Source organism: Schistocerca gregaria, chromosome 4 (assembly GCF_023897955.1).
Source record: "Schistocerca gregaria isolate iqSchGreg1 chromosome 4, iqSchGreg1.2, whole genome shotgun sequence".
NCBI classification, from domain to species: domain Eukaryota; kingdom Metazoa; phylum Arthropoda; class Insecta; order Orthoptera; family Acrididae; genus Schistocerca; species Schistocerca gregaria.
This window is the reverse complement of record NC_064923.1, coordinates 709,692,880-709,710,881: the sequence shown is the minus strand read 5'-3', so window position 1 is coordinate 709,710,881 and position 18,002 is coordinate 709,692,880. Positions and strand designations below refer to the sequence as shown.

Below are 18,002 nucleotides of genomic sequence, written 5' to 3'. Positions count from 1 at the left end.
CCCTCGAAACGTAAAGGGCCCGAGTTCGAGTCTCGGTCAGTGCGCACAGTTTTAATCTGCCACGATGTTTCAGGTGGATATCTTCCGTTAGGTGGTGAGGAACCCACCGACCACACACACCTTTGAGTACCCCAATTGGTGGACGAGTGAGTCAGCACTACCAACTGAGACGTCTAATTGAGCAGCGAGGTGTTTGAAGGAGATCCGTCTCCTCGAATGAGAGTGACCGCACTTACCAACACTGCGGGAGTCACAGCTGTGTGCGCCCGGCCGGCACATGGGAGATGGTATCTCTTGCGATAATTAGAGAAGCCTCGCTCAACGACTCACTGTACTTTTGTTCACTGCCAGGTCTCCGCAGATGTTACGCAAGCGTCTATGAATATCTGCGATGCTCTGGTTTTCCGCCAAAATAAACTCAATGAAAGCTCTGCATTTCTCCCCTTAAATTTTAAAATTCCTACCCTAGCGGCAAACCTTGGCTAACAGAAATTTACATTTTGACTAGGGTAGATGATGGAATTGTGGAACAAAGAACTTCGTGATGAAGTAGAGTAGTTCATTCAGATTAGTTCGAATAAAAGGCATTGTTGTTCGCATCTCATTTGGCAAGTGTGTGTTTTGAACATGTGTGTGGTACATTTAGCGTCTGCTAGTGCGAGAAAGAAAGTGGCATCCTTTATTATCAATATTTTCTACTGGATGTTCTGTGACACAACTGTTAAAAGACAAACCATGGTAAGAAAATAGTTGTTTACTGATAGCATCATAATCAGTCCCACTAATTCTTAGCCAAACCAATAATGACATCAAAGTTGTAGCTAGGGAAAGAATGCGAAATTATAAATGTATTCAGAGGTACAGACAGTAACGATTTTCATACTGGTAATACAAACCGAAATCCTGATCACTGATGAACAAATGCCTGTACAGCGTATTTAGCAAAAAGTGGTCTGTTAGATTTTCATGGACTAGTATATTTATATGTCCATTGTATGGTAATATAAGTTCATCGACCTAGAAATGTAGTTTACTATCCTCAACATAACTGGAAAAAGTGAAACTAAAAATGTGAAATAAGCAATTAAAATTTACTCTTATTTGGCCGAGTAACAGCACACATTGGACGAAGCACTTCCGCCATCATATTAATTTTGTGCGCGACATTCGTTTTATTAGTTGTTTACACAATTACGCTAAACAACACGACTCTGGCAAATGTTTGCCTCTCAAATTAATTTCCGTGTGTTTCCCCTGTTTACGTTTTTGTATTGTTAAAGAACATTTTTCCATTCCCTTCCCATGTCGTACATTCAATGCAGAGGTTCACGAAGCGGCCTTTCAGTAGAGGTTGAATGTGTACTCGCGAGCAAATAAAATACGGGTACTGTGTTGGAGAGAGAAAGAGCGTGCCTTTCCGTCACTATGGTGTCATGTGACGTGGATGTCGTCAAACCCAGCTCAACAGTAGTGTGCACAATCGTGTAACTTACTGGTTCCCGCATACTAAGATGTCTGTTCGCCTTTTATTCTAAAAAAAAAAAAAAAAAAAAAAAAAAAAAAAAAAAAAAAAAAAAAAGTCAGAATAAGAGCTACGATTAAATGTTACTGTTTTCTCGAAGCTGTCCAATGGTCGTTGTGCTAATTGTTCTACGCAACTGCAATTCTACAGGCTTCATTACATGAAAATCCGTTATATTGGTTGTATAACTATGCAATCATACAAAGGAAGAAAGTTGTTTCGAAAAAATCTTGAAAATTTCTTGATGAATTTACTACAGATTTTTACGCGATGCTGTAATATACATTCGGAGGACAGAATTTATATATTTTTAATACATGTAATATACAAATACCTATACACAGGGCCTTCCAGGAGGAATGATCAGTATTATGGGATACGATCATTCAGAGCGATAAAGTATTATAAAAATAGGCTATAAAATGCGTACCTTAAGTGCTATGAGCGCTTCTTCGTGTTCGCGATACTATGGAACTGTTCTCTTGTACTATTAAACATGGGCTCTCAAGTACACGCTTAAGCGCGGTGAACACTTGTTCGACCTCGCTGTTGTCCAAATGTGTGCAAATTTCTAAGGGACCAAGCTGCTGAGGTCATCGGCCCCTGGACTTATACGCACTACTTAAGCTAACTTAAAGTAACAAGGGTCTCGTGGTCACTAGGCAGATGCGCTAAACACTATGCCAAAGTGGTACAGTGGCTTTGCAGAACTACACGGACTATCCTAGCACGCATCCCTGCTCAGTCCAAATTCCCATTCATGCCTCAGTCGACTCCGTATTCTCGCTAAACTCGAATATGATTGTAGAGACTCTCCAGCTGTAATAGATCAGCACCTCAGCATTCAACGAAATGGGGGTTCCTGCCTAAAAACCCAGGCATAGGTGCTTGAATGAAATGAAAGTATAGTTCACAGACCTTTTTCAAGTCTCAAACATTTATGATTTATAAACGCAGACTGAAGCGACTCGCCAGGGTAGCCAAGAGCGCTAATGCGCTGCTTTCTGGACTCGGGTTGGTGCGGCGGCCCCGGATCGAATGCGCCAGGCGGATTAAAGACGAAGGCCGGTATGCCGGCCAGCCTGGATGTGGTTCTTAGGCGGTTTTCCACATCCCGATAGGTGAATACAGGGATGGTCCCCTAGTTCCGCCTCAGTTACACGATTCACAGTCATTTGAAAACGTTCGCACTATTTCATGACTTACACTAGTCGCAGACAGCTGGGGTACACCTCTTCCGTCCTGGGGAATTTGGGGTGGAGGCAGGAAGGGCATCCGGCCACCCTCTGCCATTAACACTGCCAAATCCGCCATAAAAAAGCCGACCCCGCGTTGGAGTAGGACAACGGCCCAAGAAAGAAATGTGCAGACTGAAATGAGAAATAAAAAAAAACTTTCGGATTGCTGTTTGAGTTTAGACGAATAGTAAGAGACTGAGGCGTGAATGGTAATTTGGATGAGGAGGGAGGCGTGCTAGGGTAGCCCATTCAGTGGTACATAGCCAGTGTTCCCGGGTGGCGTAGCGTATAACAGATGTGTCTAGTGAGCGGGAGACCTGGGTTCGAATTCTGGCCTTGGTACAAATTTCTATTCGTCATTTCAGATGCCTATATAAATCATAGATATTTTAAAAGTGAAAGGTTCTCTGGAATTATATATTTCTTCATTTGATTTCTCAATACAGTTTGTATACTTTAGTCCCTCTTCCAGTTTCCTCCAGATGCCGCTTAAGAGTACTAACATATGATTTTCTGCAGTGACACTACAACTTACTACTGTTGATTGATGAGTTTCTCAACTCGGTGTAAAACAAATGTACTAAATATGATTTATAAAACTGATTTTAAAATACGATTTTAACTTAAAAATAAATGTTGCAGTCTCCCAATTAATTATTTGGTACAGTGTTACCAAACTAACGTTGAGGGGACAGAATCATAAGGAAGCCCTATTCGTCTCTACAGAAAATATAAGTGAACTGATATCCTACGACTCGAAAACCTCAATCTGCACTGACTCATGACAGGTCACGAAAATGAAGAAAAAAGCCGGTGTGTTCCATCTCGAAACAGTAAACTGAAGCGACTGGCAGCTCTGATGACGTTAAGATGGGCAAGATGCAAAGTATTAGCGCATTCCTACGCCTGGATGCTAACCATGGTTAAGTTCCGCAGAGTCAGGGGTGTGCCGTGAGTTCCTCGATTTGACAAACGACCGCTGGCAATAGAACCATGAGCAGCGGCCAGGTAAGAGCCGATCACGCATTTCGTGGCCGGGTGTTGCGACGTGTAACATTGATTATGTGGACTAACAGCCTCTAAAAAATTAACATGGGCGTTAAAATGTGCTACGTTAATACTGTAGTATAATTGCCACAGGTACTACTACAACGCCGCGCCAACACAAGGTTGTTAGCCCGTCGTCTGCCGAGCACAGCGCACTCTAGCGGGCTGTGCAGCTCGACGGAACTGGAGTGTGCCTCTATCACTTCTTAGCTAGATTTCAACCTAGGCAGACGCACTTTCATAATCGGCCCCCAGCCAGTTCTATAATGTTTGCATTGATTCTTTGAGGAGGACCCCTTAAGGCTTAGTCCCTGAGAATATGTTGTATTAGTTCCTGGTACTCCTTGTTACGAGATTGTTAGTTCATAGCCGCAGCCACAGTCCTACAAACGACTGAAGATAAGTAACTTTCATTGCGCTATGTGTTTCTTGAATAATAATCCTTCTCTCTAACAGTGTGCCGTACCGCATATTATTGCAACTTGGACTCCTTCAGCTCCTATCAACTCGGCCTCCTACTTATTTGCATTTACTAACGAGCTGAAAACACCCACGCGTTTTGTGCCTCTGAACAGTGAGACATAATAAATACCTCTTTAATTCAGGTGTACTGGTAACTCAGTAGTTTGGAGGATAAAGAAGGAATTGTCAATGATCTAATATCCTACAGCATTATACACCGGCGCGCAAAAGAAACTGGTATAGGCATGCGTATTCAAATACAGAGCTATGTAAACAGGCAGAATACGGCACTGCGGTCGGCAACGCCTATATGAGATAACACCTGTCTGGCGCAGTTGTTGGATCCATTACTGCTGCTAAAATGGCCTGTTATCAAGATTTAAGTAAGTTTGAACGGGGTGTTATAGTCGCTATACGAGCGATGGGACACAGCATATCTGAGGTAGAGATGAAGCGAGGATTTTCCCGTACGACCATTTCACGAATGTGCGGTGAATATCAGGAATCTGGTAAAAGATCAAATCTCCGACACCGGAGCGGCCGGAAAAAAGATCCTGCAAGAACGGGACCTATAATAATCGAAGAGAACCGTTCAACGTGACAGGAGTACAACCCTTACGCAAACTGCTGCAGATTTCAATGCTGAGCCATCAACAAGTGTCAACGTGCTTACCCTTCAACGAAATATCATAGATATGAGCTTTCGGAGCCGAACGCCCACTCGTGTACCCTTGATGACTGCACACCTGGGCCCGTCAACTTCTGCATTGGACTGTTGATTACTGGAAACATTTTGCTTTGTCGGACGAGTTCCGTTTCAAATTGTATCAAGCGGATGGACGTGTACGAGTATGGAGACAACCTCACGAATCCACGGAGCCTGCATGTCAGCAGGGGACAGTTCAAGCTGCTGGAGCCGCTCTGATGGTGTGGGGCTTGTGCTGTTGGAGTGATATGGGATCCGTGATACATCTAGATACGACTCTGACAGGTGACGTGTACATAAGCATCCCAGCTGATCACCTGCACCCATTCATGTCCATTGTGGATTCCGACGGACTTGGGCAGTTCCAGAAGGACAACGCGACACCCTACGCGTCCAGAATAACTACAGAGTGGCTCCAGGAACACACTTCTGAGTTTAAACACCTCCGCTGGCCACCAAACCTCCTCGATTTGAAATTATTGAGCATATCTTGGATACGTTGCAACGTGCTGTTCATAAGAGATCTCCACCACCTCGTACTGTTATGGATTTATGGACAGCCCTGCAGGATTCAAGGTTTCACTTCCCACCAGTACTACAGACATCAGTCGAGTCCATGCCACGTCGTGCTGCGGCACCACTGGTGCTTGCGGGGGCCATACACGATGTTAGGCAGTTGTAGCTCTTCATTAGTCTCTTCAGTGTAGTTGCTCATAACATGAAAATTTACGTATCAATATTCACCACAAATTCCTATGACTATATTACTAATCATGCACAAAATAAAAAGTAACTAATTCAAAATTACGCTCTGCAACTATTTAAAGTCTGGTATGTGACTAATGATCTACAGTATTGAAGGAACTATTTCGCTAAGCGAAATAAAATAAACTTCACATCTATATCTAAATGAGTACTCCGGAACTCTCATTTAAGCGCCTGACAGAGGGTTCATCGAACCACCGTAAGATTGTCTCTACCATATCACGTGGGGAAGACGAAAATTTAAATTAGATTTCTCTTATTTTATTACGATGATCATTCCTCTCAATGTAAGTGGGAGTGAATAAAACTTTACCGCATTCCGACAAGAGACTTGGTGATTGAAATTTCGTCAAAAAACGTCGCTTCAACAGAAAAATCCCTTAGTATTTATGGCTCCCACTCCAACTCGTATATCATATCCGTGAGACCCTATCCTACGCCGTGAGAATACAAAACGAGCTATCTTTCTTTCAACTTTTTCGATGGTCCCCATCAATCATGTCTCGTACGGATCCCATATCGCGCAGCAATACTGCAAAAGAGAGCAAACAAGCGTAGTGTACTCCATCTCTTTAGTAGACTTGTTGTTGCATCTTCTCAGTGTTATACCAAAAAAAAATTTCTTTGGTTGCTTTCCCCACAACATTATCTATGTGATCGTTCCAACTGAAATTGTTAGTTATTATAATCACTAGATATTTAGTTGACTTGACAGCTTGTAGATCTGTGTGATTTATCGTTTAATCGAAATTTAACGAACTCCTTTTGGTGATTATGTGTATGACTGTACACTTTTCATTAGGGTATTTAGAGCAATTGCCATTTTTCGCAGCACAAAGATATCGTTCATAAACCATTTTGTAATTGTTTTGATCTCTGAAAACTTTACTAGAATTTAAAGCAGATTATCATGTGCATATAATCTAAGGGCTGTTCAGATTGTCTCCCATATATTTACATAGATTAGGAACAGTAGAGGGCCTATAACACTTGCTTGGGTAACGTCAGATATTACTTCAGTTTTACTGGCTGACTTCATTCGATAACTAGTGACGCTATTCCATGGACTGGCGTTTAAACGCTGGCGTATCTCAGAGACGAATGTCTTGTCGCCTATGACAATTTTTGTCCAAAATTTGATCATCTTCCGCATTATATCGGTTCAGAAATTCAAGAGCACAAGCCATCCTTCCTTTTTTGCGTTTCTCAGCAAGTAGCCTGGGAACCCAAGATGAGCACAATTTGTGAAATTGCAGCTTTCTATAAACAGCTGTGCGCAAAGCTATTTTACCCACATTCGAAAATTCCATTGCCAAAGTTGAAATTGTGAATCGCCGTTTTCACGAATCTTTTCGTTGACCGCTTTTAGCAAATCTTCTGAGATTATTGATATTCGCTCTACCGCGATTCACGACGAACATTTTCCCATTCATCCTTGAAAGTGCGCAGACACTTCAGTGACAGATTTAAAGTTTTTGCGCCCCGGGCAAACCATAATATATCCGCCCCTCCAAAAATATGTTTTAAATAATAACTCTTTAATTTGTAAATCACAATGAATGTTCTCTAAGTTATTAACAAAAAATCACATTATAACCTGAAATATTCAAAAGAACGAAACTCAACAGACAACATTTAGCTTTCTTCATTCCTTCAAGATCGCTTATATTTGCCTGACTGATAGCAATTCTGAATGTGGTCTATCATCGCATCACTCATTCTACCTTTCCCATCCAGGGTTTTCCCATCATCTAGGCTTTTTTTTCTCATAATTGATTTCAACCTTCTCAGCCTGGCACCCAATCTCTTCTTCACATGTCCCACACACTATTGCTTGTATTTACAATGTTCTCATGATTATATCATATCCGTGAGACCCTATCCTACACCGTGAGAATACAAAACGAGCTATCTTTCTTTCAACTTTTTCGATGGTCCCCGTCAATCATGTCTCGTACGGAACCCATATCGCGCAGCAATACTGCAAAAGAGAGCAAACAAGCGTAGTGTACTCCATCTCTTTAGTAGACTTGTTGTTGCATCTTCTCAGTGTTCTACCAATAAAAAATTTCTTTGATTGCTTTCCCCACAACATTATCTATGTGATCGTTCCAACTGAAATTGTTAGTTATTATAATCACTAGATATTTAGTTGACTTGACAGCTTGTAGATTTGTGTGATTTATCGTTTAATCGAAATTTAACGAACTCCTTTTGGTGCTAATGTGTATGACTCCACACTTTTCATTAGGGTATTTAGAGCAATTGCCATTTTTCGCAGCACAAAGTTATCGTTCATAAACCATTTTGTAATTGTTTTGATCTCTGAAAACTTTACTAGAATTTAAAGCAGAGTATCATGTGCATATAATCTAAGGGCTGTTCAGATTGTCTCCCATATATTTACATAGTTCTCATGCGGTTTGCTGTCCAAAAGTTGATTAACTGCTTTAGAAGCACCATCCATCTTCCAGTTACTGGACATAGCGAACATTATAACATTCAGAAGAGCGATGAAACTTTTTTCCCCCACAGTAACCACTATGCCACCACTGCTAGCTAATAATTAGCAACACAGTCATCGCCATGTCTATTTTTCACCCCATCTACGCATCTACAGTATTTGGGCACTATAGAAACATCAATAACCTTACATGTTTCAACACTAGTTGCTGTGACACCATTGTACACCATTGTTGGAGGTGGGTCCGCAGCTCGTGGTCGTGCGGTAGCGTTCTCGCTTGCCGCGCCCGGATTCCCGGGTTCGATTCCCGGGTTCGATTCCCGGCGGGGTCAGGGATTTTCTCTGCCTCGTGATGACTGGGTGTTGTGTGATGTCCTTAGGTTAGTTAGGTTTAAGTACTTCTAAGTTCAAGAGGACTGATGATCATAGATGTTAAGTCCCATAGTGCTCAGAGCCATTTTGTTGGAGGTGGACCCTTTTTTCTCCCTCCCTCCCTCCCTCCCCCCCCCCCCCTCTCTCTCTCTCTCTCTCTCTCTCTCTCTCTCTCTCTCTTTTTTTTACCGCGTGACATCCAAAGCTACTGTGAAGTGACAGTTGTAATTTGCTTTCACTGGTTCTTCCACAGCTTCCTGCACTGACTTCTGTGCTACATCTTAAACATTAATTAATCTGGGCAGCCTGGCCAACATGGGATTCTACTTTCAGAGAAACGTTTCCTTGACATTTTTGCAGCACAGTCTGTTTTCAAGAGCTTTGCACAATACACTCATATCAATGAGTTGAAATACTTCCTTCCCTTTATCAAATAAATTATATTTCTCTTCCAAATCTCTGAGGTTTTTTATACGAAAATCTGTTTTCATTTGGACTAGATCTCACTAATCTATAAAAATAAAGTAGTTATAGACCCTTGTATGGTATGTCCTTTTAAAGAGAAAACTTGGAGAAATATAATAAGCCAATAAAACAAAATCAATTTTTTCATTCAAAATCTGATTCTGTAGCCCCATAAATTGACCGTTCTGTAATGAATTGAATTTATCAACATTTCCACGTAGCGGAAGTCCACATGTTAGCCTTCACACTGCGCAAACACTTCTATCAACACATCGCGTCAGTACATTTTTTGTCTCAACATATGGCTCGAAATGGTTTCCTTCCGTCACAAGCGATTTTTTTTTATGTTAAAAGTGATAACTCAAAACCTTTGTGTTCAAATAAATTTTCATGAAGAGATAAGATGTTAGATATATTTCTCCGATATGAAATACCAATAGTAGTTATCGTGGTCTTACCTCCGAACAATTTACATTGTACACAAAAAGTAGCATCAGAGCTGCAGGAGTGTACCAAGTGACCACGTAAAGTTGATACTCCCTCTAAAAGTTTACAATAAAATAAAATTTTGTTCAAATATCTGGTTTACCGGCCATTGAATTCGCGAGTTAGAAAAATCAGTGTCACTATATTATTAATGCCATGGTGCAAAAGAACGTTGATTGTTGATTCAGTAACACAGTATTCCGGAGTTTCATCACTGAAGAGATTCTATCCTTTTGGTAATATCTTATTCGACACCTTTTTATGAAACTGGAAGTCAGCAGCAATTTTTCAACTATTATTTCTTTCATTACACCTGTACACCTAGACCTATAATCAGTGATATTTGAACTCGAAGTCGATGCAGCAATATTTCTTGTCAAAATTTGTCTACTCTGCCAAGCGTTTTAGAACATAAGCTTCACGTTCTCCCTAATTTCCGAAATGGCGCCCAAATTAATTTTGCTCATTTGTTTCTGTCACTGTTATTTATTTATGTTAACACTTACGAAATAGTCAGCCAACACAAAAATAAATGAAAATAAGTCTGGAAACAAGAAGTATTCAGTTGAAACTCGTGTCACACGGCACACGAGCACAGTGCTTTTTACCTTTAAATACGACAGTCAACCAAACCGACAAGAAAGAAAATAAGTTTGTAAACAAAAAGTATCTGGTTCAAAATAGTACCATACGGCACAGGAGCACAAATCTTTTTACTTTAGATACGACGGTGATCAACTGACTACCTTGGATTACTTGACCGAACTTTACTGTGAAATAAAATCGTTAAGACAGAACGATACTGCAGAATAATTTCCTTTCATTGTCGCCTCTTTCTCTATTCTCAATGAATAGAAGTTAGAAGCTGACAGCATTTTAGGAACAGTAACGTTTCAAAGCTCGTACTCTCGATTGTCCTCCTGATAGCGTAATTTAAAATATTATTCGACAATTTCATAAACAAGGCTCCGAACGGAAATTGGTTGTTTAAATCTATTTTCAATTGCCAAGTAAACTAATAATATTCCAAAGCCTGTATTGTCGATTGTCGTTCTTACAGCTTGTTTAAACTACCAAGTTATTTCACAATATTAATAACTTCTGTCTTTTGTAAGTGCAGTTATTTTAAAACGTAAAATGTTGAAATACGTTTAGTGCAAAAAATGGCGCACTCTAAAGCTGCCGCCCCTGGGCCTGTACAAGTGGGCCTACATGCAAATCTGCCTCTGATGCACTCAATAACTTGGCTCTCACTCATCGCCTGGAACGAAGTTCTTAGCTGTCAAAAACCAAATCCCTGACAGTATTTCACAGTCGGCGGGCTGATCAGTTGAATTAATCATTCTGAACTGACACTGTAAACAATACGTTCCGAAAGTACCAATGCGCCGGCCGCGGTGGTCGTGCGGTTCTAGGCGCTCCAGTCCGGAGCCGCGCTGCTGCTACGGTCGCAGGTTCGAATCCTTCCTCGGGCATGGATGTGTCTGATGTCATTAGGTTAGTTAGGTTTAATTAGTTCTAAGTTCTAGGGGACTGATGACCACAGCAGTTGAGTCCCATAGTGTTCAGAGCCATTTGAACCATTTTTTTTATTACCAATGCAAATGGCGTCGTTTAACGAGTAAGGCATGTCGGGATTCGGTGCGCATGCGCAAACAAAGTTAGTGTGACATTCGAATAGCTATGGTGATTCGGACGTTTTTTCCCAACAGCCCTCGTACTTTTTAATACCTAAATGCAGGTAGCATTCCGTTTCGCACTTTCCTCTCTGTCCTGTATAATAATCTCTATCGTTTCTCAGTGGAACCCGTGGCAGCCAGCCCTAGTTGTCTCAGACGTTCCCCTGGCTACAAAGCGATGTCTGCAACGAACACCGCATAACGGCACGCAGTAATTTAAAACTGTGGCCTCTGATAACCACGCGTTGTATGGCACCGTGGTTAGTAACATCCTCATTGGACGTTGCAAGCATGGAAAAGGTACTCCTTGACTGAAACGTCACATTGTATGTGTTCGCTCGCCGAGTTCTAGCACATCAAAGCACTGCTTTCCCCTTGCAAACAGCGCAACTGTCAGGAAGGTTGCTGAGGTACTGTCGTGTAACGAATGTTCATGCAGGGCGAAAAAGAATCGATGCTGCTTCTGCCATCGTAGCTCACCAGCGAGTGATAGGAACTTACTGTGTGATCATATACATCCGCTTGATGTGGTCTTCAGTTCGATGATTTGTTTAAAGCACCTCTTAATGCCAGCGTATTCTGTGCGAACCTTTTCATAACCACTGCCACCCACAGCAACCTGAACCTGCTTACTGTATTCAAGCTTTTTTTTATTTCTTTACTGAACATGCTCCATTATGATGTAACATTACATCTTTGAAGGTTAACTTAAAACATATCCGTCCATAAATCTTGAAGATTCACATGAACTTAAAATGTTAACAATGGAATTTTGGGGCAACAAAGGTAATATACTTCATAGAATAACATCAGGCTCCTTACTTTCCAAATACAAAATTAGAATATGTCAAAACTTGACGTGAACTTAAATATCACATTTACATTGTAACCTCCCCACAAAAAATAATATAAATAGTATTCACATTTAGTGTAATCTCCCAACAAATAAATTCCTTAACCTCCCAACAGTAAAAAATATAATTAATTATATCATTCACGTTTAGCGTAAGCTTCCAACAGATTTATTCCGCAACCTCCCAACAGCAAAAATATAATTATTTATAATTCACATTCAGCGTAACCTTCCAACAGATACACTACAAAACCACCCAACAGTAAAATGTCGTAACTTACCAATAATACAATGTGACTAATCTCTCAATAAAACTGTGCCTCACTTATAATCTTTCAATAATTGACTGTGTGAATTTAAACTGGTAAATTTTGGACGTCAGCAGTGCTGCGTCATGGCCCTGAAAGATCATTCTGAATAAATTGAAAAATATCACCTCAATGAAGTCGCCGGATACCGTATATATATATATATATATATATATATATATATATATATATATATATATATATATATATATACTCCTCTATGAAATTTTGTGGCACAGCCCAGGCATTGCTGGCCGATAGATTTCTCATGTATAAAAAGAATAACTGAATTTTTCTTTACTATAATCGGGATGACCATGGACTGGAGAAATTAGTAAATTCTTTAAATTGAAATTAATGATTGTCAAAAGTTACTTTTTATGAGAAAGATTATTATTAAGGGATTTTTAAAACATTTACGTTGGACTTGATATAACAATACTACATATGCGCTAGGCTGCATTTACCTTATACTATAACGCTCAGGCTCCGCCATCGCTCCACCACGACCGACCCAGCCAACACGATACACCAGACTGCTAGCTACTACTACACAATTCCTACTGCAGTCAAGACTGCTCTTTGGTCTCAGATTCTCTTGTAGCTTACATGTCGCAGGCAGCTCGAGCAATCCATCGAAATTACATCTGCTCGAGTGCGCTAGCAACAAATTCTTTAATCATGGAGCTCTTAAAACATCTACAGGTACAGATCTTTGTCTTCAAGATGTTTATAAATTAAAGCAATACTGAAGTACGAACCACTGCACTACGTTTTGCGACAGTATCTAATAACTGTTTCAACGTACCTGTAGCTTTATAGTACGCAGCCAGATTTTTCGGAGTATGTATGAGGTTGTAGTTGACACAAAAGATTGTTCTACCATTGAGAATCTCATGCAAGCCTTGGTCTCCCTGTACATGTTTTACCCCTGGTACATCGATTACCAAACGATTTATTGATGCCTCAGAACGTGTCCAATCAACCGCACTTTCTTGTCAAGTTTTACCACAAATTTCTCATCTGCCCATTTCGATACAGTCTTTCTTCCTTAGCTATTCGATATACCCACTTAATCTTCAGCTTCATTGTGGAACACCATATTAATAAAGCTTCTATTCTGTTCTCTTTACTGTTTACGGTTCATTTCAGTACAAGGCTACACTCCAGACCAACACATTAACAAATGACAAGCAGAATGCTTCAATTTATATTACACATTAACAAATTCATCTTTTTCAGAACTTATTTTCTTTCTGTATCCACTCAGCATTCTATATATTTTGCTTTCTACAAGCGAAACTGATATACTAAATTCAATGCCCCATCGCGTAATCCTATCTACGTAGAAATAGACATTAATGGGCAAGAGACTTAGTGCTGGAGATACTGACGACGAACGCTGACTTCATTACACTCATCAGACGACACAGTAAAATGAAAATAACTGTATTTTTCTCGTTTACACAGAATTCTGTGGAAGTAATGACGCTTACAGGAGACGTGTATTTAATAGATTATGAGCACCTTTGTCTTTCCTCGTTAACACAGAAAAAATTATAATTCAGCGTTTTGAGAGCCCATTCGGCGCACTGCGGTTAAAGCGGCCATTCGCGTTTATTCACGCCCCCAGCGGCGCCGATGATAAAACGCGCGCGCCAAACGGCCCAAAGTTTTACGGCGTAACGATATAAAATTATGCCGCTTTTTAGGGCGGCGGCCCACTAAAGCGTAGGTCTGTCCGCAGGGCGCCCGTAACGGCCGGCAATCCGCTTTAATTGCTGGCGCTGGGCCTGTGGCGCCCTGACGTCTCGCAAATTCCTGATGAGGAGCGCCGCAGGCCGAAACTCACAAACAACCGCTGCCTACACTTAGGCAACACAGTGTACAGCGCTGTGCGCTGACAAAAATCGTCTGATAGGGATATGCACATATACACTACTGGCCATTAAAGTAGCTACACCACGAAGATAGCGTACTACAGACGCGAAATTTAACCGACATGATGAAGATGCTGTGATACGCAAATGATTAGCTCTTCAGAGCCTTCACAAAAGGTTGGCACCGGTGGCGTCACCTACAACGTGCTGACAAGTTTCAAACCGATTTCACATACACAAACATCAGTTGACCGGCGTTGCCTGGTGAAACGTTGTTGTGATGCCTCGTGTAAGGAGGAGAAATGCGTACCATCACGTTTTCGACTTTCATAAGGTCGGATTTTAGCCTATCGCGATTGCGGTTTATCATATCGCCACATTGATGCTCGCGTTGGTCGAGATCCAATGACTGGTAGCAGAATATGGAATCGGTGGGTTGAGGTGGGTAATACGGAATGCTGTGCTGGATCCCAACGGCCTCGTATCACTAGCAGTCGAGATAACAGGCATCTTATCCGCTTGGCAGTAACGGATCGTGCAGCCACTTCTCGATCCCTGAGTCAATAGATAGGGACGTTTGCAAGACAACAACCATCTGTACGAACAGTTCGACGACGTTTGCAGCAGCATGGACTATCAGCTCAGAGACCATGGCTGCCGTTACCCTTGACGCTGCATCACAGACAGGAGCGCCTGCGATGGTGTACTCAACGACGAACCTGGGTGCACGAATGCCAAAACATCATTTTTTCGGATGAATCCAGGTTCTGTTTACAGCACCATGATGGTCGCATCCGTATTTGGCGACATCGTGGTGAACGCACTTTGGAAGGGTGTATTCGTCGTCGCCATATTGGCGTTTTATCCGTAGTGATGGTATGGGATGCCATTGGTTACACGTCTCGGTCACCTCTTGTTCGCATGGACGGCCCTGTGAACAGTGGACGTTACATTTCAGATGTGTTACGACCCGTGTCTGGACCCTTCATTCGATCCCTGCGAAACCCCACATTTCAGCAGGATAATGCACGACTGCATGTTGCAGGTCCTTTACGGGCCTTTATGGATGCAGAAAATGTTCGACTGCTGCCATGGCCAGCACATTCTCCAGATCTCTCACCAATTGAAAACGTCTGGTCAATGGTGGCCGGGCAACTGGCTCGTCACTATACGCCACTCACTACTCTTGTTGAAGCTGTATGGGCAGCTGTACCTGTACACGCCATCCAAGCTGTGTTTGACTCAATGCCCAGGCGTATCGACGCCGTTATTACGGCCAGAGCTGGCTGTTCTGAGCACTGATTTCTCAGGATCTATGCACCCAAATTGCTTGAAAATGTAATCGCATGTCAGTTCTAATATAATATATTTGTCCAATGATTACCTGTTCATCATCTGCATTTCTTCTTGGTGTAGCAATTTTAATGGCCATAATGTACTAACGGCGGCAGCGCCTCATACGCAAGGTATAAGAGGACAATGCATTACCGGATCTGTCATCTGTACTTTGATGATTCATGTGAAAAGGTTTCCGACGTGATAATGGCCACACGAAGGGAATTAACAGACATTGTACACGGAATGACGGTTGGAGCTAGACGCATGAAATGTTCCATTTCGGAATTAATTATTGAATTCAGTATTCCGAGATCCACAGTGTCAAGTGTGTGCCGAGAATACAAAATTTCAGGCATTTCGTCTTACCACCAAACAATGCAGTGGCCGACAGCCTTCACGTAACAACCGAGAGCAGCGGCGTTTGCATAGAGTTGTCAGCGCTGACAGACGAGTAACGCTACGTGAAATAACAGCTGAAATCAGTGAGGGATGTACGAATAACGTATACCTTAGGATAGTGAGGGGAAATTTGGCGATAATGGGCTACAGCAGCAGACGACAGACGCGAGTGCCTTTGCTAACAGCACGACATCGCCTGCAACGCCTCTCCTGGGCTGGTGACCATGTAGGTTTGTCTAGATGATAGGAAAGACATGGACTCGTCAAATGAGTCTCAATTTCAAGTGGTAAGACCTAATGGAGGGGTTGGAGCGTGGCGCAGACTCCACCAACACATGCACTGTGCAAACTGGTGGTGGCTCTATAATGTAGTGGGCTGGGTCCACGCGGAGCTGACTTGGTCCGCTGGTCCGACTGAACCGATCATGGCTGGAAATGGTTATGTTCGGCTACTTAGAGGCCATCTGCAGCCAATTTTAATGGATGACAATGCGCCATGTCACCGGCCCATAACTGTTCGCGATTAGATTCAAGATCATTCTGGACAATTGGAGCGAATGATTAGAGCATCCCACCGTACATTTATACGATATAATCAAGAGGTCAGTTTATCTGAAAAATCCTACACCAGCCGTGGACGGTTATAGAGACAGTTTGGCTCAGCAACGCTGAGGGGACTTCCAACGACTTGTTGAGCCCCTACCACGTCGAGATACTGCACAACATCCGGCGAAAGGAGGTCCGACAAGATACACACAACAAAAAACGTTTTGCATCACCTCGGTTCCACGAGTTCCGGAACCTGTACAGAAAACTGGGATAGAAACCAACATAAACATCACTGGTCTTGAAAACCATACATTACATGTTGTGCCAACATACAGCGAGACCTTCACAGGTGGTGATCCAGACTGCTGTACACACCGGTACTTCCAATGGCCAGTAGCACGTCCCCTTGCATTGATGCATACCTGTATTCGTCGTGGCATACTATCCATAAGTACATCAAGGCACTGTTGGTCCAGATTGTCCAACTTGTCAACGGCGATTCGGTGTGGATCCCTCAGAGTGGCTGGTGGTTACGTCGTCCTTAAACAGTCCTTTTCAGTCTATCCTAGGCATGTTCGATAGGGCTCATGTCAGGAGAACGTTCTGGCCACTCTAGTCGAGCGATATCGTTATCCTGAAGGAAGTTATTCACAAGATGTGCACGATGGGGGAGCGAATTGTGGTCCATGAAGACGAATACCTCCCCAGTATGCTTCCGATATGGTTGCACTATCGGTCTGAGAATGGAATTCAGGTATCGTACAGCCGTTGCGGGGCCTTCTATGACACCAGCGGCGAACATCGGCCCCACATAATGGCACCCCAAAAACCAGTGAACCTCCACTTGCTGCGCTCGCTGGACATGGTGTCTATGGTGTTCAGCCTGACCGGGTTGCCTCCATACAAGTCTCCGACGATTGCCTGGTTGAAGACATATGTGACACTCGTCGGTGAAGAGAACGTGATGCCAATCCTGAGCGGTCCATTCGGCATATTTTTGGGCCCATCTCTACCGCGCTGCATGGTGTCGTGGATGCAAAGATGGAACTCACCTTGGACGTCGGGAGTGAAATTGCGCATGATGCAGCCTAATGAGGACAATTTGAATCGTAACAAGACACCCTGTGGCTGCACGAAAAGCTTTATTCAACATGGTGGCGATGGATATCAAGGTTCCTCCGAGCCATAATCCGTGGGAATCGGTCATCCACTGCAGTAGTAGGCCTTGCGCGTCCTGGGCGAGGCTTTCCTTAACAGTTCCTGTTTCTCTGTACCTCCTCCATGTCCGAACAACATCGCTTTGGTTCACTCCGAGACGCATGGACACTTCTCTTATTGAGAGCGCTTCCTGTCACAAAACAATGCGGATGCGATCGAACCGCGGTATTGACCGTCTGTGTATGGTTGAAGTACAGACAACACGAGCCGTGTACCTCCTTCCTAGTGGAATGACAGGAACTGATCAACTG

The 18,002-nt window shown here is 42.5% G+C and overlaps 1 protein-coding gene across 1 annotated transcript in view; it reads left to right on the top strand.

The window, feature by feature from the left end:
- Positions 1-18,002, top strand: part of LOC126267877 (Down syndrome cell adhesion molecule-like protein Dscam2) — a 1,296,028-nt gene that overhangs the window by 121,589 nt on the left and 1,156,437 nt on the right. The gene's annotated exons all lie outside the window — the stretch shown is intronic.